This window comes from Hyperolius riggenbachi, chromosome 12 (genome assembly GCF_040937935.1).
Source record: "Hyperolius riggenbachi isolate aHypRig1 chromosome 12, aHypRig1.pri, whole genome shotgun sequence".
Taxonomy (NCBI): domain Eukaryota; kingdom Metazoa; phylum Chordata; class Amphibia; order Anura; family Hyperoliidae; genus Hyperolius; species Hyperolius riggenbachi.
In genome coordinates this window covers 175,141,501-175,169,053 of record NC_090657.1, presented here as the reverse complement: position 1 = coordinate 175,169,053, position 27,553 = coordinate 175,141,501, and the positions used below count along the sequence as shown (strand labels likewise).

The window sequence follows — 27,553 nt, the reverse complement described above, 5'->3', positions numbered from 1 at the left end:
CCCTGTCGCTCACTACCTAAAGGGGTCCCTGTCACTCACTACCTAAAGGGGTCCCTGTCACTCACTACCTAAACGGGGCTCCCTGTCGCTCACTACCTAAAGGGGGTGCAGGCTGGCTACATATACTGGGGACACTGGCTGTTTGTCATTATGTGCATTTACTGGTGAAAAGCTGTCTCTTATTATGTGCATTTACTGGTGAAAAGCTGTCTCTTATTATGTGCATTTGCTGGTGAAAAGCTGTCTCTTATTATGTGCATTTACTGGTTAAAAGCGGTTTCTTATTATGTGTATTTACTGGTGAAAAGCGGTCTCTTATTATGTGCATTTACTGGTGAAAAACGGTCTCTTATTATGTGCATTTACTGGTGAAAAGCGGTCTCTTATTATGTGCATTTACTGGTGAAAAGCGGTCTCTTAATATGTGCATTTACTGGTGAAAAGCGGTCTCTTATTATGTGCATTTACTGGGGGAAAGCTGTCTCTCATTATGTGCATTTACTGATGAAAGGCTGTCTGTCATTACGTGCATTTACTGGTGAAACACTGTCTCTTATGTGCATTTAGTGGGGAAATTTTGTCAGTAAAAATCTTTTGTCAGTAAATTTTTAGGTATTTGTCAGTAAAAAATAACGTAAAAGGTTGGCAACACTGGCAGGCTGAGCGGCGCAACGGGAAAGATACAGGCAGCCCACCTCACGCTTGGGCTTGGCGGGGGGAGGAGCCGACGACAGAGAGCGAGAGTAGGGTGGCCGTAGGCAGCCATAAGTACGCAGTGTGTGACTGCGTCGCACTCGCAGAGCCTCTCAATCTGAGTCAGTCCAGAGACTAGCAGACTCGCAGGCAGCCAAAGCCAGCCAGGAGCAAGCCAATGGAAGAGGGGTAGGAATGGGGTATCACATGCATGCGTAAAGAGGTGGAAGGTGTGGGTGTGATTAGGCAGGACATGGGTGTGGTTATGTGGTTGGGCGCGGTTAATTTAACCACTCCCATAGGCGCCAGAGAAAATCTTGCACCCAGGTGCCAGGCACCCCAGGCTCACCCCTGAGCGCTCTTATCTCAAACGAGATAACTCTATTGAAGCTGCTAATGGGTTAAACTACCTACACACTTTAGACTATAGCAGTTTAAAACAGCTTTACAACAATCCATCGTCAGTTAATTGTGCACACAACTTTCATTAACGATCATTAAAACTAACGACCGATATCACTGGAAAATGGGGATTCATCAGGACAGAGCTAATTGAATGGGGATTTTATTTCTAAAATTGTGTATGGGTATCGTTATATAGCGATTGTTGCCCGCATGCCCATATAGCCAGTCCGTATATGTTGTGTGAGCTCGTTCAATTAGGAGATCGGCACTCCAGTCGCTGAACGCTCGTTCCTCTGCTGATTATCTGTTGTTCCGAACGATAGTTATCTAATGTGTCTAGCTTTAGGGGACCTACACACATCCAATTTGTATTGGCCAAGAATTGACCAATTTTACTGCTTCAATGTACTATTAGGCCTAGTGCACACCAGAGCGGTTCGGCTGCGGTTTGCGATCCGCTAGGGTAATGTATTTCAATGGGCTGGAGCGGGAGGCGTTTTGCAGAAACGCATACTCCCGGGCTGCTGCAGATTTTGGATTGCGGATGCGTTTCTGCCTCAATGTTAAGTATAGGAAAAACGCAAACCGCTCTGAAAAACGGCACTTCAGAGCGGTTTTGCCGACATTTTTTGTTACAGAAGCTGTTCAGTAACAGCTTTACTGTAACAATACATGAAATCTACTACACCAAAAACGCTTCCCAAAACCGCAAAATGCTAGCTGAAACGCTACAGAAAAAGAAGAAAAAGCGTTTCAAAACCTGCTAGCATTTTGCGGATCTGCTAGCGTTTTTTGGTGTGCACCAGGCCTAAGAGCTTACCAACACAATCTGTGCGTAGTATTCAAAATCTGCTGGCCCTCATACGATATCGAAGGGGTAAAATTGGCCAATCATTGTCCAATCAAGGGACGTAGCTACAAGCCTGATTGGATGCTAAACGGTGCAGCAAACATGCTTTCAGGGTGAACTTAAACTTTAAGTTGGCTTAAATTCTAATCAGTGGAAATGTGCATCTAAGTTATATGCAAATTCTATACAGCTTGGGATTGGACTAACCCAAGTCAACAGGATCTTAACTGTCCCTAGACTGTCCTCAGACCAAGCTGCATACTATTTTCATTAAATTTGCATGCAAGGCAGATTTTTTTTTTGAATAACAGTCTCCACAGACAGTTGTGGCACTGTATATACAGAGCATCACATGTGGTGATCTTGAGCCTGGCTTGTGCAGGCACTGCCCCCTAGTGTCCTTCAAGGCATATAGCATTCTATTTAAAGTGATTCTCTCATTTATAATGTTTACTGTTCTTTTTTAAGTGGACCTGAACCCTTTGCACAGGACAGAAGGAAAACAGAGAGAAATGCACCCTGTATGTATTTAGAGAGTTTAGCCCGTCTAATTCCTCCTCATCTGTGACTAATCACCACTGTAATTTAATCTCTCTGCTGTGTCACCTGGCTGCCTTGGCAGAGCAGCTAATTTGTAAACACAGAATGTTAACCCTTTTTCTGCTTCCGTGAAAGCAGGAAGTAGACACACTGCAGATTTATTGCAGGATTTGTATCGGCTGTAACAAAGAAATGTTTTTCTTTCAAGGTTATTATGCTGTTGCTTATATTTTAGAGTAGTGAGGAAGTTCTGCGTTCAGGTCTGCTTTAAAGGAACATTTGTTTCTTTTCCTTAATGACAACTGTTATTTCATGGCCCAGGTACAATTATCAGCATCCCAGCACCCACCCCTAGTAGTCATATACTTAAACCCCTAACCTGTGCCTGCAGGCAGGCGAAGTATCAGCCCTGGTTCATTCAACAAAGTTTGTCTGGTGGTGCGAATGCTGCAGTGGACGGAGTTTTGCCGTTTGGCGAGTTGCCGTGGTTCACCACCAACCTCCTACGCAACAGAACATGCCATGAAAAACATCATGATCGGAGAATAGGTACACTCGAGACTAGGGTGTGTACAGCTGTGCTCATACCCTGGCAGAATTTATGGTTTCTTAACCATTTTTCATGGAATATGAATGAACACACAAAAAAAATTCTTTCACTCATGGTTAGTGGTTGGCTGAAGCCATTTATTGCCAAACAACTGTGTTTACTCTTTTTAAATCATAATCACTATACTAACTAACCAAATGACCCCGATCAAAGGTTTACATACCCCAGTTCTTTATATTTTATTTATTTATTGTATTTATAAAGCGCCAACATACAGTATTATGCAGCGCTGGACATTAGTTAAGGTTACAGACAATATTTGGGGTGACATACAGCAATAAGACAATGCAGGGATTCACTCAAGAGTTTGCTCAGATCCATTACGGTAATTTAGATGCATGAATAGGTCAGGGGTGTGGAGGTAGATCTGGGTGTCATCTGCATACAGATAATAGTTAAAACACATGGAGGAAATAACCTTGCCAACGGAGGATGTGTATAGGGAGAACAGTAGGCGGCCAAGGACCGAGCCTTGGGGGACTCCTACTGAGAGGTGGTTGGGGTGGATGAGGACTCATTGAAGGAGGTCTTAAAGGTGCGGTTGTAGAGGTAGGATGAGAGTCAGGCCAAGGCGAGGTCATGAATGCCCATGTACTGGAGGGACTGGAGGAGTAGGGGATGGTCTGCTGTGTCAAAAGCTGCTAAAACGGTCTAGTAGGAGGAGAATGGAGTATTTGCCTTCAGCTTTAGCTAAGGCGAGGTCAATGACCACTTTTTGAGAGTTGTTTTAGTTGAGTGGGCAGGCCGAAATTCAGATTGCAGCTTGTCCAGCAGTGAGTTGGCATTGAGGTACTGGGTCAGGCATTTTGAACCAAACGCTCAAGGAGTTTTGAGGCAAAGGGGAGGAGGGAGGGTTTCTTGAGCAGGGGTAGTACAGTGGCCTGCTTGAAGTCTGAGGGGAAGGTGCCTGCGGATAGGGAGAGGTTAAACAGGGCAGTGAGGACAGCAACCAAATCCGGGAAGTGAGGACGGAGTAAGTCAGAAGGGACGGTGTCAAGGGGGGAGGTAGTGGTATGGGAAGTCTGCCGTAGGTGGTTGACTTCCTCAATGGTAGTAGGAGTGAAGGAGGTGAGGGGAGGATAGGATGGAGGAGGAGCTGGATGGGAGGGGGTGGGAGGTGAGGATTGAAGGCTAGATATTTCCTGAGGAATGGAGGTGATTTTGTTGGTGAAATGGGTGGCTAAATCTGTGGCAGAGAGGGAGGAAACAGGGAGTGGGTTTAAGCAGGGAGTTGAAAGTGGCAAAAAGAAGCTGGTGCTCTGATGAGCTTGATGAAGTATTCCTACTTTGCATCAACAAGGGCAGTGTGGAAATGCAGCAGGTTAACCTTGTACTGTAGGAAATCCTGGTAGAGTCAAGTTTTCCTCCATTTCCGTTCAGTGGCGCGTGTTACCCTCTGGAGGTTGCGAGTATGGGTGGTGTGCCAGGGATGGGGGTTAGGGGTTGCGGTTGCAGCGGAATATTGGGAAAGCAGCTTCCTCTAGGGCCGATGAGAGGGTTTGACGATACTGAGCTGCAGCAAGACTGGGACAGGTTTGGGTGGGAAGAGAGGAGGAGAGGGCATGGAGGGGGTCGGCTAGGACACTAGGTTTGAGCTGACGTAGGTCTCGCTGCCGTCAACCAGGTGGGTAAGCGGGTGGTTAGTTAATATCGTGTATTGCCCCCTTTAACATCAATGACAGCTTGAAGTCTTTTGTGGTAGTTGTGGATGAGGCTCTTTATCTTCTCAGATGATAAAGATGCCCATTCTTCCTGGCATAAAGCCTCCACTTCCCATAAATTCTTGGACTGTCTTGTGTGAACTGCATGTTTGAGGTGTCCCCAGAATGGCTTATTGATATTGAGGTCAGGAGACTGAGAGGTCCATTCCAGAATCTTTATTTTATGTTGCTGAGCCTAGACCCTCACCAGCCCACTAGCCTCTGTCTCTACCCCCTGCCCACTCACCAACCCACTAGCTTCTGTCTCTACCCCCTGCCCACTCACCAACCCACTAGCTTCTGTCTCTACCCCGCTGCACCCTCACCAGCCCACTAGCCTCTGCCTCTACCCCCTGCCCACTCACCAACCCACTAGCTTCTGTCTCTACCCCCCTGTACCCTCACCAGCCCACTAGCCTCTTTCTCTACCCCCTGCCCACTCACCAGCCCACTAGCCTCTGTCTCTACCCCCCTGTACCCTCACCAGCCCACTAGCCTCTGTCTCTACCCCCCTGTACCCTCACCAGCCCACTAGCCTCTTTCTCTACTCTGCTGCATCCTCACCAGCCCACTAGCCTCTGTCTATATCCCCCGGCACCCTTCCCAGCCAACTAGCCTCTTTCTCTACCCCGCTGCACCCTCACCAGCCCACTAGTCTCTGTCTGTACCCCTCTGCACCCTCACTAGCCTCTGTCTGTATACCCCCACACCTCAACCAGCCCACTAGTCTCTGTCTGCCATCATCACTGCACCCTCACCATCCCACTAGCCTTTGTCTGCACTTTCCTGCACCCTCACCAGCCCACTAGCCTCTGTCTGTACCCTTCCCCTGCCCGCACCTCACCAGCCCACTACCTTTGCCTGTTATTAATTTGTAATGGAAACTTTTTTATTGGATGTTTGTGTTCAGTTGTGTGTGGGGTGCTGTGTCATGAGTGGGGGAGGGGCAGGTGCAAATTCCACATCAAGGCCCAGAGGTCTGTAGCTACGCCACTGGGAATACTTTGTGCTATTTGTGTACTAATGGCTTTCTTCTGGCAACTCAACCATGAAGCCCATCTTTCTTCAAGTTGCGTCCTTATTGTTCATCTGGAAAGTGCCACATTTTTTCAGAGAGTCCTGTATTTCATCTGAAATTATTTGTGGGTTTTTCCTTGCATCACAAACAATTTTTCTGGCAGTTGTGGCTGAAACGTCAGTTGGTCTACCTGACCGAAGTTTGGTTTCCACGGAAGCCGTCATTTTCCACTTAGTGCCCATTTCCACTAACAAGTGATGCAAGTGCAGCGACTTACCCGCATTGCATCACTTCCGCTGGCGTCCTTGTCACTTCCACATCTCCTGATGCGGAAGTGTATCGAGGGGACGGTGGGTGGATGTGTGCGGATGCGGCCATGTGAGAATCTGCAGCATGCTGCAGATCCTCGGAATGGAAACTGTTCCATTACTATGCATTGCTTACAGGACACACGCAGTGCGATGCGGCTATGTAGCCCCATCGCACCGCTTCTAGTGGAAATCGGCCCTTAATTAGAGTTTGAATACTGCTGATTGGCACTTTCAATTTCTTTGGATATTTTCTTACAGTATATCCCTTTCCTGTTTTACGGAGTTCAACTACCTATTCCGGCACATTCTTTGACATTTCTTTTGCTTCCCCCATGACTAAACACAGTTGTTGGGCAATAAATGGCTTCAGCCTACCACTAACCATGAGTGAAATAAACGTTTTTGTGTTATCATTCATATTCTATGAAAAAAAAGAAATCATTAATTCTGTCAGGTGTATGGAAATTTATGAGCACAACTTTACACACATCCAATTTTGATTGGGCAGTGGTTGCCCAATTTAACCCTTTCCATGTAGGATAAGAGCTTTGCTGCAGAGTCTGTTGATAGCATCCAAAATCTGTTGGCTCTCCTACTACATGGAGGTGGTAAGATTGGCAAGTGATTGGGCAATTTATAATTAAAAGTGTGTACTGTGCTTTAGAGGGAGTGCTGGAACGGTTGGCTGCAGGGGCATCTAGGTCTTTCCCACTAAATGTATGCACTCTTTAGGTGGCCATTAATGATCTAATTTCTCAAACGATCGACCACCTGATTAGACCTTTATGATCGATTGGAAACAATTGTTCGGGCTCACCAATGGAAGGGAAAAATGATGTGCAATCCGAAGAGACTAAAAAAAAACTGTTCAGAAATTCGGATGGATGGAACAATCGATGGAATGATCGTTCACTGTCGGTTGGCACCATTAACAACACCCAATCATTCAGGATCAGAATTTATTTTAATTACAACAGAGAAAGAACATGTGTGCATCAACCAAGTGAACCTGACAAATCTGGCTTTGCAAATTTGGCCTATTGGCTAATCACGAGACATTGCTCATGCAAATAAGCATTTGCTTTCGCATGCCTAAATATGCAGGGTCAAAAACCAAAAACCGCAAAACAATCGCCCTGCGGGAATTAGTTCATGCTAAATAGCACTATCCAGGGGCGCCACGAGGAGGCTTCCCATTGCCCCCATACAACCAGGGGGCCGCGGGGGTCCCAGGCACTCTCACCGCCTGGAACCCACACAGCGGCACCCCGGAGGTGGAGGCTGGGGGGCGCAGGCGATCTCCCCAGCGTGGCCAACGCCGGGAAGAGCCGCCTGCACACACCTCCCAAGATTAAAAACAGGCACTTACCTCAACGTCTATTGCGTTCTGCTATATGCGCATAACCTGGGCGCAACACATAAGGGGCGGACAGGCGCAAATAGCCTGCTCCAGGGCTCTCACCTCCTAAAACAAGCCACTCACTACCTGCCCTCAGAAAAAAAGAAATGCAATGCTAATTACAACAGAGAAAGAACATGTGTGCATCAACCAAGTGAACCTGACAAATCTGGCTTTGCAAATTTGGCCTATTGGCTAATCACGAGACATTGCTCATGCAAATAAGCATTTGCTTTCGCATGCCTAAATATGCAGGGTCAAAAACCAAAAACCGCAAAACAATCGCCCTGCGGGAATTAGTTCATGCTATATAGCACTATCCAGGGGCGCCACGAGGAGGCTTCCCATTGCCTCCTCGTGGCGCCCCTGGGGGCAATGGGAAGCCTCCTCGTGGCGCCCCTGGGGGCAATGGGAAGCCTCCTCGTGGCGCCCCTGGATAGTGCTATATAGCATGAACTAATTCCCGCAGGGCGATTGTTTTGCGGTTTTTGGTTTTTGACCCTGCATATTTAGGCATGCGAAAGCAAATGCTTATTTGCATGAGCAATGTCTCGTGATTAGCTAATAGGCCAAATTTGCAAAGCCAGATTTGTCAGGTTCACTTGGTTGATGCACACATGTTCTTTCTCTGTTGTAATTAGCATTGCATTTCTTTTTTCTGAGGGCAGGTAGTGAGTGGCTTGTTTTAGGAGGTGAGAGCCCTGGAGCAGGCTATCTGCGCCTGTCCGCCCCTTATGTGTCGCGCCCAGGTTATGCGCATATAGCAGAACGCAATGGACGTTGAGGTAAGTGCCTGTTTTTAATCTTGGGAGGTGTGTGCGGGCGACTCTTCCCGGCGTTGGCCACGCTGGGGAGATCGCCTGCGCCCCCCAGCCTCCACCTCCGGGGTGCCGCTGTGTGGGTTCCAGGCGGTGAGAGTGCCTGGGACCCCCGCGGCCCCCTGGTTGTATGGGGGCAATGGGAAGCCTCCTCGTGGCGCCCCTGGATAGTGCTATTTAGCATGAACTAATTCCCGCAGGGCGATTGTTTTGCGGTTTTTGGTTTTTGACCCTGCATATTTAGGCATGCGAAAGCAAATGCTTATTTGCATGAGCAATGTCTCGTGATTAGCCAATAGGCCAAATTTGCAAAGCCAGATTTGTCAGGTTCACTTGGTTGATGCACACATGTTCTTTCTCTGTTGTAATTCAGAATTTATTTTGCCAAGTACAACGTGAGTTGTGCCCGGAATTGATTTTGGCACAAACAGGGTCGGTGATGGTGAATAGTACATTAAGCATACAGTAGGTACATTAGATGTACAGTAGATACATACAGTGTCTGCCGATACATACAGTAGATACTTACAGTAGGTACAAAGCTTACATACCTCCCAACATTTTGAGATCAGAAAGAGGGACACTTAGGCCACACCCCTATTCATGCCCTTGACACACCCCTAGTCACACATACCATTAAGATTTCATAAGAAAAATATGATGTTTTATAATTCAAACCAAACTGGTTCTTTCTATGCTGGTTCATTTTCTTTCATATTAACATTTGAAAATAATAAACATATCAATTTAAAGGATATAAATAACATTTAGAGTATATTAAGACATTTTTTTTTCAGTTGAAAAATACACACATTTACATAGATCTGTACAAGAGTACTGAAAGAGGCATAAATGAGGGAGAAACAGGGACAGAGGGACAATATCCCCTAAGAGGGACAGTTGGGAGGTATGATAGTGGCAGTAAGCAAGGTGAGAATTGTTCAATTTTCAGTTCTGTGCTGATTACTTTCAAGTCCTAGCAGCTCTAGCGTGGTTCAGCATTAGGTATGGCTACCGCCAGAGGAAAAAAGCTGTTCCTGTGTCTGGAGGTTTTGGTAGCGATTGACCGGAATCTTACTCCTGAAGGCATGCGCTGGAAGATGGAGTGAGCTGGGTGAGAGGGGTCAGAGGCAATCTTGATCGCTCTCTTTCTGCCAATTATCCTTTCTGCAGTTCAGATGATGCGCTGTGAACTCTCCTTTTCTAATGCTGAGCAGGAGCCGAGCCATACAGTCATAGATGATGTTATGGTGGATTAGATGATTGCAGTGTAGAACTGCACCATTAGATTTTGAGGTAGGCCAAACTTTTTCAGCTGCCGTAGATGGTACATCCTCTGTTGCGCTTTCTTGACAATAGTGGTGGTGTTGTTGTCCCATTTTAGGTTGTGTGAGATCGTGGACCCAAGAAACTTGAATGACTCTACCTGGGTTATTGTGGATTCATTTATTGTTAAGGGGAGGTGCTGGGGGGAAGATCTTCTGAAGTCTATTATCATCTCCACGGTTTTAAGAGCATTTAGCATACATGTTGTTTATTTTTATTTTATGGTTAGATATTGTAAATACAAGAAGTTTTAAACCAGGATGATACCATTTATTGTAAATACGTTAACTGTGATTGAGTGATGACAGTTCATAGTTTTGCCTATGGCGCCAAAATGGGTAGAAATAGCCCTATTCACAGCAGTCTAGACATGAGACTAGACTACTAGTGTATTACCTCTCTGAGCTGCACATTCTCAATATTGCCAGCAGGTGGCAGCAGCACACAAGTATTACACTGTGGCTCCTGGTTGAGAAAAGGAGATTATTTCTATTCATCATGTAAAACTATAATACCATGTGACACAGGATTGTTACCTTCATGCAGGCTGCATGGCTCTCCCTTCCTGGCAGTGTCAGCTATTGGTTCCAGGGCATGTGTGATATGCATGCATATTTTTCCCATATTATAGTGCAATTTGCAAACTGAATTAATGGTACTGTATCATAGAAGCGCTGATTTCTGCCTCCTTATCCCAGCCACGTCCCTGCCACGCTTTGAATCACGCGCCCCCCACTACACCACTAGCCATCCATACCACTAAAAATGTATAAGCAAAAGCTGTAATTTTAGAATTCAAACCACACTGTCCTTTTCTATCATTGCTCGTTTTTCTTTTTATTAACATTTTAAATTAAGAAATATATCAATTTAAAGGGAACCCGAGGTGAGAGTGATATGGAGGCTGCCATATTTATTTCCTTGTAAACAATGCCAGTTGCCTGGCAGCCCTGTTGACCTTCCGGCATAACTAGTGTCTGATTTAAAACCCTGGAACAAGCATATGGTTAATCCAGTGAAAGCTGAGTACCTGATCTGCTGAATGCTTGTTCAGGGTCTATTGCTAAAAGTATTAGAGACACCGGATCATGAGGACTGCCTAGCAACTGGTATTGTTTAAAAGAAAATAAATATGTCTGCCTTCATAATACTCTCACCTTGGGTTCCCTTTAAAGGATGGGAATGATATTTAGAGCCAATTTAAAGGAAACCAGAGCTGAGGAAATTAAAAGTTTTATACATACCTGGGGCTTCCTCCAGCCCCCTCCGCACGGATCGCTCCCACGCCGCCGTAGTCAGCCTTCTCCATCTTCTGTACCGGGTCCCGTAACTTCAGCCAGTAGCAGCAGTTGCGGCCAGTCTGAGCAAGAGAAGTGCTCTATTTACGTATCTCTCCAGTAGCCGCCGGAGAGATATGTAGAGGGTGCACGTCTCTTGCGCAGATTGGCCGCGACTGGAGGAAGTAATGGGACCCGGTACAGAATACAGAAAAGACTTAGGATGGCGGCGTGGGAGCGATCCGTGCGGATGGGGCTGGAGGAAGCCACAGGTATGTATAAAACTTTTTTTTACCTCAGATTTGGTACACTTTAACACATTTTTCAGTAGAAAAATACATATATTGACACAGATCTGTACATCAGTACTGAAAGAGGGCCAAAGGAAGACTTTGGGTTCCCAAAGAGGGACTGTCCCTCCAAAAGAGGGACACTTGGGAGCTATGCTTATCCTGACCTCAGTGTGGCTGATTGCCTGGGACTCCATCTAGTTCAGCATCAAACTGCTCCATAAACTCTTTATGACATGTGCCGGCAGTCAGAGCCCTGTTTAGTCACACTTGGCCTAATGTGGCGGCAGTCAGAGCCCTGTTTAGTCACGCTTGGCCTCATGTGGTGCAGAGCTGTGGTGGGCGTGGCACGCCTGGGTGTGGCCCGCTCACCTGAGACTAGAGGTGACACACAGTGCTATTGTTTCCTGCTGGGACATGATGCAACCCTCTGCAATGCAAGACTCAGCAATACTGACAAATAGCTATAATGACTCACAGCTAGGGTAACTCCACATTCATACCAGGAACACTGCTTCCTCCAATACAGCTTCATACATATTATTATTATTATTATTATTATAGAGCAGCCTCGCTTGTAAGCAGGAAAGACTGGTCAAAGCTCATAGTGATTTATAGGGAGAGGTTTGACCTACATCTAAAAACTAACACAAGGTAGTATGTAGGCTAAATAGCTTCTAGGCAGGGGTTCCCCTGCGGCTGCATCCCTTGCAGGAGCTATTGTTACACCCCTGCTTCCAGGGCGAGTGACTAACCCCTGCCATAGAGACTCGGGTACACTGTTGTGATGTAGTTGGTAGCCAGAGGAACCCACCAGTATTAGGCAGTCCCTCATCATAGGCCGCCAGAGGTGCCCACAGTAGTTGGTAGCCAAATGAGTGTCCAGTATTGGGTAGCTAGATGTGACCCCCAGTATTGGTAGCTAGAGGTATCAGCCAGTAGTCTGTAGCCAGAGGGGCACCCAGTATTCGGCACGGCAGCCCCCAGTATAGGTAGCCAGAGGTGCTCACCAGTGGCGTAGCTAAGGAGCTGTGGGCCCCGATGCAAGCTTTACATCGGGCCCCCAAAGCACTCTATACATAACAAGTGATACGGCGCACCAAAACCTGCCAATGAAAACTACAGTGTCAGAAGTGCAAGAAGGGGATGGGGAACAGTTTTTTAATAATTACCACTATTAAAAGTATCTATAGAAGTGATTATTATGAGCACAGGACCAATAGAGAGCTAATACTGTAGTTGAGGGAGGGCCCTTTGGGGCCCCTCTGGCCCAAGGGCCACGATGCGGTCGCTACCTCTGCACCTCCTATTGCTACGCCCCTGGTGCTCACAGTAGTTGGTAGCCAGATGGGTGTCCAGTATTGGGTAGCTAGATGTGACCCCCAGGATTAGTAGCCATATCAATATTTTACTTTCGTAGTCTGTTACCATAGGGGCACCCAGTATTAAGTAGCTAGAGAGCTAGAGAGCCCCCTCCACCCCACAGTAGAGATATCCAGATATAGCCGCCCCCCCCCCCCCCCCCCCCCAGTGTAGGTAGGCAGAGGAACCCCCAGTATTCAGTAACCAGAGAGCCCCCCCCCTCCCACCTCAGTGTAGGTGTGTAGGTAGTCAGACAGGGGTCCGCCATCATGCAGATCGGAAGGGTGAGGAGACTCATCTCTCTAGGGTACAGGGACACATGCAACCCATCTTCCTCCTATGTGTCCCAGTTTCAATGGTTTCACTGGCGTCTGTCTTCACTTAACCCGCAGGGAAATGCCAGCAGGTCATGTCTCCTGTGGAACCATACAAACCAGGACACTGTGGAGGAGACACTGTGGAGGAAGATGAGTCGTGTGCTTCACTGAATCCTAGAGAGGTGTGTCTCCTCACCCCTTCTCTCTGCTGTAGAATGTGCATAGGCCACCTTCTCCCCACTCTACTCCCCACTCTACTCCCCACTCTATTCCTCTATCTTCTGATCCAGGCTTGGTTGGTGTTGTTCCTCTAGCTCCTGATCCAGGCTTGGTTGGTGGTGTTCCTCTAGCTTCTGATCCGATCCAGACTTGGTTGGTGATGTTCCTCTACCTTCTGATCCAGGCTTGGTTGGTGGTGTTCCTCTAGCTCTTGATCCAGGCTAGGTTGGTGGTGATCCTTTAGCTTCTGATCCAGGCTTGGTTGGTGTTTTTACTTTAGCTCCTTGTTAAGCTTGGAGGTGTAATCTCCACAGTCAGCATACAACACATAAGCTGACGTGAAGGAGGTACACACACCAGCACAAGGGATCAGGATATCCCCAGTTTAGTGGAGGAGAGGACTGACTCCAATAGGAGATTGTGGTGCACAGAGCCGGTGCAGATCCGTACAGCCACAAACAACACTTTCGTAATAACGTCTCAGCGCAAAGTAGCGCTGAGCGCATAAACCAGGACTGAGGAGATCAGGACAGGTAGACAGAATGAACGCTTGCTTAACTAGCCACTACTTAGTGACAGCAAGCGTCCACAATAAGACAGACTGGAATGAGGCAGCCAATGCGTATGCAGCGATGGCGTGCCTCACAAAGACAGGACAAGATAGTCAGGAAATAGCAGGATCAAGATAGATGAACGTAACACAGACAAATATACAATAAGTATGTTTTCCTAGCGTATTACAATTACAGCTATCAATGAAACTATTTGTAACGTCTGACTAACATATGTATATATCGGCAATGAACCGATATATGACATAAGCAGGAACACTGACTAGCACTGGAGCAATACAGGGAACACGGCTCAGAAGGATTCGCTATCTCTTCGCAGAGATGAGCGCAATCCACAAACGGTAACAGGATAGGATTCAGAAGGATTCGTTATCTCCTCGCAGAGATGAACGCAATCCACAAACAGGACCAGGAGCAGGATACTAGCTCAGCACGGGTGCTCACGATACGCGCAAGCTACCAAAACGTGCTGGAAGACTGACTAACTGAACACAGGAAATAAACAGTTCGTGTACGTATATATCAGCGACACTGATGTATCAACGTAACACGAATACAAGGAAAATAACAAAATGCGCAAGTATGCGTATATATTGGCGATGAACCAATATATGACACAAGACAAGCAAGTAACAACTTCTAGAACAAGAGCAGAACTAGGAGGACTCGCTGACCCCTTCGCAGGAGTCAGCGCAGTCCACACGGACCAGGAACGAGGTGGGGCACGAGCAGAGTAACAGACAGAATCTGAGACTATGGTAGCCCATGAGGCATTGCAGGAAGCAGTTCTTTATACTGAGGTCATCCAATGGGAGCAGACCTGCAGATTCCCACACAAGTGAATGGTAATTAATCACAGGCTGATAGCAGGAAAAGGCAGACAATGATATGCAGCCTGCAGGAAAGGGATTGCCCCTCCATTGCAGCAGACAATGTTTGTTTACACAAAAGCATATTAAACTGTCATTAACTTCAGAGCGACTGCAGATGGAATCAGCAACTAGTTTAAGTGCAAACCAAACTATGCACGCAAATGCATGTAATGACATTAGAAGTGCTTGGTTTGCAATACCACTGCAGTCAGCAGTAAACGCTGCAGAAGCGATCATAACACTCCTGATCCGATCCAGGCTTGGTTGGTGATGTTCCTCTAGCTTCTGATCCAGGCTTGGTTGGTGGTGTTCCTCTAGCTTCTAATCCGATCCAGGCTTGGTTGGTGATGTTCCTCTAGCTTCTGATCCAGGCTTGGTTGGTGGTGTTCCTCTAGCTTCCAATCCGATCCAGGATTGGTTGGTGGTGTTCCTCTAGCTTCTGAGCAAGGCTTCTTTGGTTGGGTTCCTCTAGCTGCTGAGCCAGGCTTGATTGGTGATGTTCCTCCAGCTTCTGAGCAAGGCTTGATTGGTGATGTTCCTCCAGCTTCTGAGCAAGGCTTGGTTGGTGGTGTTCCTCTAGCTACTGAGCAAGGCTTGGTTGGTGGTGTTACTCTGGTAGCTTCTGGCTGTAGCTGATGTAGATCTTCACCTAGTATGGATTTGGACCCATCATGAGGGGTGGTCTGATGAAGGCCACGTGACCATTAAAGTCTGGAGCTGAACAAGGCTGGAAACGATTCTGCTGACATTCAATTCACTCAATTTCTATGGATCAGTCTCTCCAGATCCGCCCTTTATTCTCTGTGAACCAGATTCCACTAGGTTTGTACTTTTTAGGCCAGTTGCTCAAGCAACCGGCAAGCACGTGTATCCGACATCAGGTAATCCCCGCTGGTGCTGAGGACTCTGCTGTATTTTCAGAAGGTGATTGGCAGAGATGGCCAATGAGATGCTAAAAGATTCTTGCTGCATAACCCTTCCGGTCCTATGTCGAGCTATGTCCAACATTGGCCTTTTCCTCTACAGTGTATAGGACCAGTGCTGGACATAGTCTGGCATAGGAAAACTGGCTGACGCTAGATGGCGCTGTTGTCAGATAAAATCCGACACAGTGTCACTTCATATCAAAGCCTGATCCACACTGGCCCCATCCCCGCTGCTGCTGTGCCACGTAATATAAGTATTATGTGGGTGCATTTGGACTGAACACGAAAGGTGCCCTAACATCATACGATGTTTGGGCAGATTGACCAAGAGACAGATCAATCTCTGATTGAATCTGATCGAAGAGATATCTGTTATATATATACCACAGGCCGATTCTTGATCAATTTCATGCTGAAATCGATCCAAAAATCGGCCTTGTGACACCACATCCGCCCTGCCCCGCCGTGATCGATATGTCCCCCCAAAGTGCCCAGTGCACTATACATTACATGTCTGCGTCCGCCGCTGGCTCCGCGCTCTGCCACAATACGCATACACGCGCCCATGTAACTCCGGTAACCACTTGGGTGTGTGTATGCATATTGCGGCAGAGCCCGGAACCAGTATCGTGCACGAACAGGTAAATATACTGCACCGGGCACCTGGGGGCACATTTAACATTATGGGCTTGATTCACAAAATCGTGCTAAAGGATAGCATGACTGTGCTATGCGTTTAGCGCGCAATGTACCGCGCGTGAAGGTTTGCGCGCATACAGATTTACGTGCACGTGCTAACGCAGCAAAGTGTGCGCAACAACGTTAGTTAGTGCGCACGTAAATCGGTACGTGCGCAAACTTTCATGCGCGGTACATTGCGCGGTAAACGCATAGCACGGTTGTGCTATGCTTTACCACGCTTCTGTGAATCAAGCACAATGGTAGACAGAGATGAGGGGTTCGTCACGTTCTTCGTTCGTCCCGATATCGCTAGCCGTCACCGCCGTGCCCCCGATCTACAACGCCCGACATTTTGCAGCATGTCTGATCATCAATCGGGCATGCACTTGGCGGCATCGATTTTCATCCGATAATAATTATCAAATCGGATGGTCGATCGGCCACCAAGTCGCAAGATGTATGGCTCCCTTAAGAGCCCTGCTGCCGGATCTAGTCCAGGCATGGTGTCCCCCTATGTAAATCACAGAGTCGATCAAGGTTACATGACACACGTGCAAGAAGCGGTGCTACAGAACGCAAGATGGCGGTTGCCCCTCCCCCATCAATCATGACGGTCACCTCGTCAGTCTATTGCGAGGAAGTATAGACCCTCTGGAAAGGGTTAATGCAAACTGTGTGCCGCTTAGAATTGTGTCAGTGAAACGTGCTCTCTGCAGATTGCGATTCGCCTGGTTCCCTAACTGCATGCCATTTGCAATTAAATTGCATGCTAGCTTGAAATATTAGTATCTCTAGCAGTTAGCCATGGCAGCTCTTGGATATCACCGGTGATTGATCCCGGTGACGGTTTTGCTCGTAGGCTGTTTTATTCTCGGTCAGGTGGTCGGGTGTCAGAGAAGGGGACCCGGGCGGAGTGCCCCTGTAATGTGCTGTCTGGGTAATGCTGGGTCAGCCTCTATCTGAATGTACCCAGCTCACATTTCTGCTCCAGTGAATGTAGCGTCAGACATGGCAGGAACAGATGTCTGACGAGGGCAGGAAGAGGTGTGGGCCATGTAGGCCAGCGGGGGGGGGGGGGGGGGACCGGTGACTCTCCTGTTTCCTCGTCTTGCTCCAGACTGGACAAGTCAGGTCATGTCCTGATGGCACGCCAGTAGCACGCTGCGCTCTCCAGGGCTCACTGACCTACATAGCTGCTTCTAATCTGCAGCTCTCAAGTCACACCATTTAAAGGGAAACTGAAGTAACAGGTATATGGAGGGTGCCATATTTATTTCCGTTTAATCAATACCAGTTGCCTGGCAGCCCTGCTGGTCTATTTCTCTGCAGTAGTATCTGAATAACACCAGAAACATGCATGCAGCTAGTCTTGTCAGATCTGACTTTAAAGTCTAAAACACCTGATCTGCTGCATGCTTGTTCAGGGGCTATAGCTAATAGTATTAGAGGCAGAGGATCAGCAGGGCTGCCAGGCAACTGGTATTGCTTCAAAGGAAATAAACATGGCAGCCTCCATATACCTCTCTCTTCAGTTCCCCTTTAATCCTCGCTCATACTGGGCTCTTTGCACCCTTTTCAGTAAGCCAGCACTTATTCAGTGGGAGACCTTGGACAAGACTGCCTAACACTGCTACTGCCTATAGAGCGCACCCTAGTGGCTGCAGCTCTGGTGCTTGGAGTCCACCAGGAGAAAAGCGCAATATAAATGTTATTTGTCTTGTCTTTCTGTGAACGACTGTGGCTGCCAATCCACAACAAATCGCAGCAGTGTGCGGTTTTCCATTGGACCACATTGAATTGCTCACATTTATTGTTATTATTTAGTATTTATATAGCGCCTACATTTTACGCAGCGCTGTACAGAGTATATTGTCTTGTCACCAACTGTCCCTCAGAGGGGCGCACAATTTACCACAGTCACATGTCTATGGATGTACCGTGTAGTGTACAGTATGTATTGTGTAGAGTAGGGATAATTTAGGCGTACGTATAGTTCCGTGCTGGTGTGCTGGGCGCAGGGTGAGCTGAATCACTGCTCACCCTGCTGCCGCTCAATTCCCCGGCGGTGTTAAGGTGGCCACTAACGGTCCAAGTTCAAGTGACAAATCGTTCAAGTGATCAGATAATTCTGATCGAATGTGATCAGATTGGTTGTAAATAATCTCTGTTGATGGGCACAATCGATTACAAATGATTTTAAAAACAGTCGTCCGATTGGATTATCGTCTAACCAAAATTTGGATTTTCTTGTTGGTTGTGATAGATAGGAAGCAAAGATTGGTTCGTGGATGGTGTAGTAAACGATTTCACTTCCGATTAGAATTATGTGATCGTTCAAATGATTTTTTAGTAGAAATTGGATCGTTAGTGGCCACCTTGTTATACTATTCCCCCTGTGAGTCGTAGCAACTGGTAAGGAAGAACTAATTTGAGGTCTGGCGGTTGCAAGGACCCCAAATTGCCCTTACGTACCCTGCGCAGTGTAGCATTACTGCTATGGCGGTGCCTAGTTTTGGCCCTCGGCACTGAGCGCCAAAACCACCTGCTTTACAATTGAGGGGGAAGCCAAAAGACATATCTGTATGTTTTTGGGATGTGGGAGGAAACCGGAATGCGCAGTGGAAACTCACACAGACAACATGGAGAGCATACAAACTCCTTGCAGATGGAGACTTGCCGGGACCCTCTTCTGCCACCCATATCCGAGCGTGGCCGAGCTGCACCGTCACTAGTACAACCTGCGCGATAGCACAAAGGCGCGCATGCGCGGAGGAAAAAGCTATACGCAAGCGGCTCTGTGCTTCTGTGCAGGTGTGGGCTATACTTGTGTCTGTGTGGTGTGACCACGCTTGTACATGGATGGGACCATGGTGGTGAGAACATATTCCACAAGGTCCTTGTCAAATATGGCTGGAGGGTCTAAGAGGTGGATCGTTGAATTGGAGAAGGATAGTAGAAGCCTCTGGACTATCCATTCAGTGCAGTATGAATCCAGCCTAGGGGTCGGTCCACACTTGTCAGGTTGCAGATCGTAATGCATTTTAAACGGATCATTTTTTCTAAAAACTGATCAGTTTTTCAAAATGTTGTGCTTTTGCAGCATACATTTTTAGTTCATTTAAACATATGTCAAAAACGCGTCCTTTCTTCTTGTGTGTTTCTATTGGATAAAGAAGTCTGCAAAGATGACGCTGAGGGGAGAAGCAGGCAGTCGGCAATCTGCTTTGGCATCCGTTTTGTGTGCAAAAGTTCTCTGTATAGAGGGAGACCTGTTTTTGTGTTGCTTTTCATTGCCGCTCCGTGTATCCGGGCTCAGTGAAAATCTGCAAAATCCAGACTCCCTGTTCAGTTTTCTAAAATGGAGCCCACGTATCCGTTTTTTGAAGTGTGTGAAGATAAACACTATTTTTAACATTGGTATCCGTAGCTCCGTTTTTGTCCAGGGCAAAAAAACTGAGCCACAGATTCGGTTTTGAAACAAGTGTGAACCGACCCTTACTTCTGGTAGGTGAGTTTTCTTACTTCAGGTTTACTTTAAGCCAAGGCCCCCAACTGTCCCGGATTTGGCACGACGTTCCCGGGTTGGGGGAGGGGTCCCGCTGTCCCGGGCTACCCCCCCTTGTGTCCCGGCAGGTAGAGGAGGGGAAAAAAGATCAAGGCACCAGCTGTGGATGGCCGCTGAAGTGTACTAATGCGGGGAGCGGAGCCGGCATCACTTCTCTCTCCCTCCCTCTGTCCCGACCACTGGAACGGAAAGGTCAACTAAACGCCGGCTGCGCACGTTCTCTGCATTTGTGAGGAGATTCAAGAGGGGGGCACATGATGGAAAGGGAGGAGTGATGTCAGCCCCCCTCCCCGCATAACGCTAAGTTCAGTGGCTGTCCGCGGCTGGTGCCTTGATCTTTTTTTTTTCTTTCTCCTCTGCCCACTGGCACCCTCCAATCCACCTCCCACAAAGAGTGCCACCCACCAAGAGTGGCACCCTCCTACCCACCCATTCAAAGTGGCACCCTCCTATCCACCCACCCACCCACCCAGAGAGTGGCACCCTCCTCCCTACCCACAGTGGCACCCTCCTACCCACCCACCCAGAGCGGCACCCTCCTCCCCACCCACAGCGGCACCCTCCTCCCCACCCACAGTGGCACTCTCCTAACCACCCACCCAGAGTGGCACCCTCCTACCCACCCACCCAAAGTGGCACCCTCCTATCCACCCACCCACCCAGAGAGTGGCACCCTCCTCCCCACCCACAGTGGCACCCTCCTCCCCACCCACCCAGAGTGGCACTCTCCTAACCACCCACCCAGAGTGGCACTCTCCTAACCACCCACCCAGAGTGGCACCCTCCTACCCACCCACCCAGAGTGGCACCCTCCTACCCACCCACCCAAAGTGGCACCCTGCCCACCCACCCAAAGTGGCACCCTCCTACCCATCCAGAGTGGCACCCTCCTCCGCACCCATCCAGAGTGGCACCATCCTAACCACCCATCCAGAGTGGCACCCTCCTACCCACCCATTCAAAGTGGCACCCTCCTACCCACCCAGAGTGGCACTCTCCTCCCCACCCAGAGTGGCACCATCTTTCCCAACCACTGACACCCTCCTCCCCACCTACTGACACCCTACTCCCCATGCAAAGTGGCACCTTCCTCCCCACCCACTGACACCCTACTGCCCACCCACTGGCACCCTCCTCCTACCCACTAGCACCCTCCTCCCCACCCTCGTCCCGCCCATTGTCACCCTCTCCCACCCTTCTGAAAAATCTAGGGTGTGGCTTCAGGCCGCACAGGGGGCATGGCTTAAGTGTCCCTCTTTCTCATCTTCCAAAGTTGGGAGGTATGTTTAAGCATCTGAGTGGTTCTGACAAGGACAGAATGGTGATAGATGACTGGACCAGAACATCTTCTAAACATCAGGTCTTTTGCTTAATTCCTAGTATGGAGTGGTTAACTACCAAAAAACAGAGAGGACATCCATGGACGGGCGACAGGATCATAGGCACTGAAGACTTGCTGATGCACCTGGGGGGTGAAGGTTAGTCCATATAACTGCCTGCCTATCATTACTACACTATCACTGCCCACCTACAGTACTACAATCTCACTGACTGCCTATTACTACTACGCTATCTCTGCCTGCCTATCACTACTACGCTATCACTGCCTGCCTATAACTACTACGCTATCACTGCCTGCCTATCACTACTACGCTATCACTGCCTGCCTATCACTACTACGCTATCACTGTCTCTATATCACTACTACGCTATCACTGTCTGCCTATCACTACTACGCTATCACTGCCTCTATATCACTACTACGCTATCACTGTCTGCCTATCAGTACTACGCTATTGCGGCCTGCCTATCAGTACTACGCTATCACTGCCTGCCTATAACTACTACGCTATCACTGCCTGCCTATCACTACTACGCTATCACTGCCTGCCTATCACTACTACGCTATCACTGCCTCTATATCACTACTACGCTATCACTGTCTGCCTATAACTACTACGCTATCACTGCCTGCCTATCACTACTACGCTATCACTGCCTGCCTATCACTACTACGCTATCACTGCCTCTATATCACTACTACGCTATCACTGTCTGCCTATCACTACTACGCTATCACTGCCTGCCTATAACTACTACGCTATCACTGCCTGCCTATCACTACTACGCTATCACTGCCTGCCTATCACTACTACGCTATCACTGTCTCTATATCACTACTACGCTATCACTGTCTGCCTATCACTACTACGCTATCACTGCCTCTATATCACTACTACGCTATCACTGTCTGCCTATCAGTACTACGCTATTGCGGCCTGCCTATCAGTACTACGCTATTACTGCCTGCCTATAACTACTACGCTATCACTGCCTGCCTATCACTACTACGCTATCACTGCCTGCCTATCACTACTACGCTATCACTGCCTCTATATCACTACTACGCTATCACTGTCTGCCTATCAGTACTACGCTATTGCGGCCTGCCTATCAGTACTACGCTATCACTGCCTGCCTATAACTACTACGCTATCACTGCCTGCCTATCACTACTACGCTATCACTGCCTGCCTATCACTACTACGCTATCACTGCCTCTATATCACTACTACGCTATCACTGTCTGCCTATCACTACTACGCTATCACTGCCTGCCTATAACTACTACGCTATCACTGCCTGCCTATCACTACTACGCTATCACTGCCTGCCTATCACTACTACGCTATCACTGTCTCTATATCACTACTACGCTATCACTGTCTGCCTATCACTACTACGCTATCACTGCCTCTATATCACTACTACGCTATCACTGTCTGCCTATCAGTACTACGCTATTGCGGCCTGCCTATCAGTACTACGCTATTACTGCCTGCCTATCACTACTACGCTATCTCTGCCTGCCTATCACTACTATGCAGGGCTGGATTATCCACCAGGCAACTGAAGCAGGTTCTTGGGGCCCAATTTGAAACCTGAGGGACCACATGAGCATTGTAGAACTGGCCTTCAGGCCAGGGAACAGGAGGGGGCACAGTGCAGAAAGGGGGGGGGCAGCGGTGGGCACAGAGCAGCACCTGGGCGCTATCTAGGGGGGTTCCACGCTTCTCTCACCAAAATACGGCACATCGGCTGCGAGCGGGGCAATTACTCACCTCTCCCTGGTTCCAAGCGCCAGAGCTCTGCGTGCCGCTGGTCTGGTCTTCTCTGTTGTCCAATGCTGCTCTCACTGTACTACCTGTGAGGGCGGTATTGAACAACAAACCAGACCAGCGGCACACAGAGCTCCGGCGCCTGGAAGAGAAGAGGTAAGTGGTTCTCTGCTCGCTGCTGCTGCATTTTGGAGGGGGGAGCATGGAAGGGGGACCCCAGGTGAGGGGGGGGGAAGCTGCCCCCCTATTGGCCTCTTTGTGCCTGCTGCTCCCCCTTCCAGAATACTGGGGACACCTATAGACCTGGCTACCTAACCTGGGGACACCTGTTGACCTGGCTACCTAAACTGAGGACACCTATAGACCTGGCTACCTTTACTGGGGACACCTATAGACCTGGCTACCTAAACTGGGGACACCTATAGACCTGGCTACCTACAGTATACTGGTGACACCTATAGACCTGGCTACTTTTACTGGGGACACCTATAGACCTGGCTACCTAAACTGGGGACACCTATAGACCTGGCTACCTACAGTATACTGGTGACACCTATAGACGTGACTATCTATACTGGGGACACCTATAGACCTGGCTACCTATACTGGGGACACCTATGGATCTGGCTACCTATACTGGGGACACCTATGGACCTGGCTACCTATACTGGGGACACCTATAGACCTGGCTACCTAAAGTGGGGACACCTATAGACATGGCCATCTATACTGGGGGCATCTATATCTGGCTACGTATACTGGGGGTACCTATAGCTGGCTACCTATACTGGGGGGTACCTAAAGCTCGCTACCTATACTGGGGCACCTATAGCTGGATGCCTATACTGGGGCAACTATACTTGGCTTTTGGGGGGGGGGGGGGCAAATCTGCTACTTTGCTTACAGCCCCATTTGGCCTTAATCTGGCTCTGCAACTACTATATCACTGCCGGCGTATTACTACTCTGCCATCAGTGCCTGCCTATCACTACTATGCTATAGAACTTGCTGATTCATATTGCAGTTTATGCCCACCTGCCCTTCCTCACCCAAGCCAAATGATATCCAATTGCTGCAACTGCACCTTGCCCCAGAGACGCAGTCAAGTACAACAGGGGCAAACTTGTTCAACCTGCTTCACACCTGACCATTTTGGTAGGGGGAGGGGTTCAGAGAAAGTTGCTTCCGGGCCCCTGGACAAGCCCAGGGCCTAGGCACATGCCAGAACTGCTTAATGGCTCTAATTACAGGCAAATACCCAGAAATTGGCAGCATGTAAGTTGGAATTCTGATACTGCAGCTGAGGGCTGTGGGCGAGCGATATACCAGCAGGGGCAGGCTTGGCTCACAGAGGTGAACACAGGAATCATGAAAGACAGCCGTACACTATACAACCGCATTGCAACCGATCAACATCACCAAGAACTGCTATTGCCGTGATGTTGATGGAAATACCGAATGCAGTGCTGATGGAAAAACACACTTTTTGCCCAATTAGACGCTTTTGTCTAATCGACTATCTAACTGGGCAAAAATAGATTGTATCTTGCTGGATCGGTCAGATTGGTGATTTAAGGTACCCATACACCTAGCGATTTTGGCGGCCAATCGACCAATACACAGATCTCTGTCTGACAGAATCTGATCATAGAGAAATCTGTCGGCAGCCATAAACCGTAAGCCGATTCCCAGTCGATTTAAAGGACACCCGAAGAAATTCCAACTATAAAACACTTTCCTAGCAGAAAATGGCATCTGAGAGCAGGAAAGAGATAAAAAGGTTCAATAGTTCATAGATTTTAGCACTGGCATGCTTCAATGAATGTGTCATTGAGCAAAAACAGTAAAACAGTTGAAACTTAAAAAGTAGATTTAAACATAAAATAAAACTGTGGAATATCTTAAAAAGTCATTTTTAGGAGAAGGAGGTTAGATACAATCGTTTATTTCAATAGTTTATTTTCGCCTCGGGTGTCCTTTAAGCATGAGATCTTGCATGAGATGGGGAGTGCGGACGCCGGACAGGTGAAGGGTTAACGCAGGTGCCCTGGGGGGACATGTACATTAGATGGAACAGCAGCCGAGGGTCTCCTTGGCATTCATCATTCGAGATTATCGCACACCTCTCACTGCCGCGCATGTATCAATCCGACTGATACATGCAACCAATTTTGGGCCAGTAATTGGTCACATTGTGGATTGGCAGGGCCGGCGCTACCATAGAGGCAAAGGAGGCAGCTGCCCCAGGGCCCCAGAGCTTGTAGGGGCCCCCAGTGGCTACAAGAGGAAAAAAAAATTCAAATCGGCCTTATAGTTTTTGAGAAAATCGATTTTAAAGTTTCAAAGGAAAAAAAATACACATTTAAAAACCTGCCGACTTTTATGGTTAATAGCAAATCCACTTTAAATGCTAGAAACCCTAAATTTGCAGGATATGTTAAGGAGATCATTAGGAATAAGAGGAAAAAACAATTTTTCAAAAAGACCTTATAGTTTTTGAGAAAATCGATTTTAAAGTTTTGAAGGAAAAAAGTATACTTTTAAATGCGGTAAACGTCACTTTTAGTAGCAAACCTAACGGTAGTGTAATTTTACATGCATCAAACGAAAGAGCAATACATTTCCTGACGGGGTTTCCTGGGGGTCTATACGCAGCCGCAGCGCTTTGGCCAGGGATCGCTATACAGCCGCAATATGGCTGTATGAAGATCCCTGGCATTTTTTCCTATTTTCCCCCCAAAAAATTATGTTTAGAGTGTGGGAATTAAAAAAAAAAAAAATTATGTGGGGTCCCCCCTCCTGAAACGTTTTAACCCCTTGTCCCCCATGCAGGCTGGGATAGCCAGAATGTGGAGCTCCGACCGATTGGGACTTCACACCCTGACTATACCAGCTGCAAAAAAGGTCCCCTAATGCCGATTTTTGTCCCGTGGTATATGTTGGGGGGGGGGCCCCCGGTTTATTTTGCCCTGGGGCCCCATTGTTGCTTTAACCGGCCCTGTGGATTGGCCACGCTTTTGGCGGCAGCAATTCACATGCAATTTGATAATAATTATTGAATCCGCTTATCGATCGGCTACCAAATTCTACAGATGAATGGCCACTTATAGGATAGGCCAGACAACAATCTCTTCCTCCAGTCAGCATTTCAAAGGGGTTAAATAGTTTCCTATTGTGTCAAGTACTTGTAACATCATCAGCACCTTTAGGTAACCTAATACCCTCTGGCTTAAGTGACTGCTGACTAGTGACTACTGGATGATCTTTTGAGATACAAATCATACTGGCTTACATCAGGGCCATTTCTAGCCTTCTTTTGTCACCCTGCCCCTGTTAAGAAATCCTATGTGACCACACACACACACATACACACCCCTGCACACCCACTAGAGTATAAACTATGTGCCATATAGGGTGGATGCTGCATCATACACAGTCCCTAAGATGTCAACAACCCACTGATCACATTTCATTGCACACCCCCTTCCTGCACTACCCCAGCTTAGTGTGTAAATGCAGAGTATAGTGCAGCAGAAGCTGTGCTCTCACCTCTTTGCTGGAGTCCAGTGCTGTGCTTCCGACTGTCCACTCGCCCTAGTGCCCAGCATCTCCTACCGCATGTAGTGTGATTACACACTACACAAGGAGAGCAAGCACTAGAGGGAGCAGGAGAGAGACAGGATGGTCGCACAGGCACAGCACTGGACCTTAGTAGGGAGGTGAGAGCGATTTGTATAACTATTCTGGATTTCATTAGCGCAAGCCTTTATGGCTACAATAAGTGGTTTTGGGTAGTAAATGTGCTGCAAAATAGTTTTGAACATCGATTGAAAAGCGATTTTGCAGCAAACCTATACAAACCACTCCAAAAACGATGCAGGCATTTTCCAAAATCGCTACTGTGGGATCACCAGGGCCGGGCCGAGGTAGAGGCGAGAGAGGCTCCAGCCTCAGGGCACAGTGTAGGAGGGGCGGACAACTCACTCAGCTATCATTCCGTCTATTGTGTTAGAAGCAGAGAGAAATAAGAAAAGGGGATACATGGCAGTGACCGCAAGCCAGATAACTAGAGATGAAGGTGTTGGGGTTCCAGGGGCGCTCCCTTAGTCTAATAGCAATCAGTGTGTGACGGCTGGGGTGGAAGGCATGGAGGGGCGCACTTTGGTGTCTCAGCCTTAAGTGATGGAGGACCGTGTCCTGGCTCTGGGGATCACCATCATTGACCTTCATTAGCTAGCCTAGCTCTATTGGAGTCGCCTGCAATTCAAAAGTGTGGCTGAAGGCGCTCTGGTGGGCCCCGGCCTGAGATCATTTTGGGCAGCAACTTTCATAAATATTTCTTTCATCCAGGCTCAGAACCAGCGCTACAGAAGTGCGCTATGCCAGCTTGCCCGCCATCCCCTCCCCCATGCAATAGCCCCCTCCAGTGGCATAGCTAAGGAGCTGTGGGCCCTGGTGCGAGTTTTACACACACTCTATACATACCAACTGATACGGCACACCAAAACCTGCCAAGGACAACCAGAGTGTCAGAGGTGCAAGAAGGGGATGGGGAACAGTTTGCTAATGATTATTATCATTCAAAGCATTAATAGAAGTGATTGTTACCAGCACAGGACCAATAGAGAGCTAATACTGCAGTTGAGGGAGGGCCCCGGTGTGGTCGAGACCTTTGCAACCCCT

At 48.1% G+C, this 27,553-nt stretch overlaps 1 protein-coding gene across 9 annotated transcripts in view; it reads left to right on the top strand.

The window, feature by feature from the left end:
- PPDPF (pancreatic progenitor cell differentiation and proliferation factor) overlaps nucleotides 1-27,553 on the top strand; it is a 230,667-nt gene that overhangs the window by 171,245 nt on the left and 31,869 nt on the right. For 8 of the 9 annotated variants that reach the window (XR_011025342.1, XR_011025348.1, XR_011025341.1 and 5 more), the window contains one exon: nucleotides 21,132-21,229. The exons of the other annotated variant lie outside the window; for it this stretch is intronic. The gene's annotated coding sequence lies outside the window, so the exon portion shown is untranslated. The remainder of the gene's footprint in view (nucleotides 1-21,131; nucleotides 21,230-27,553) is intronic. 9 annotated transcript variants of the gene reach the window in all.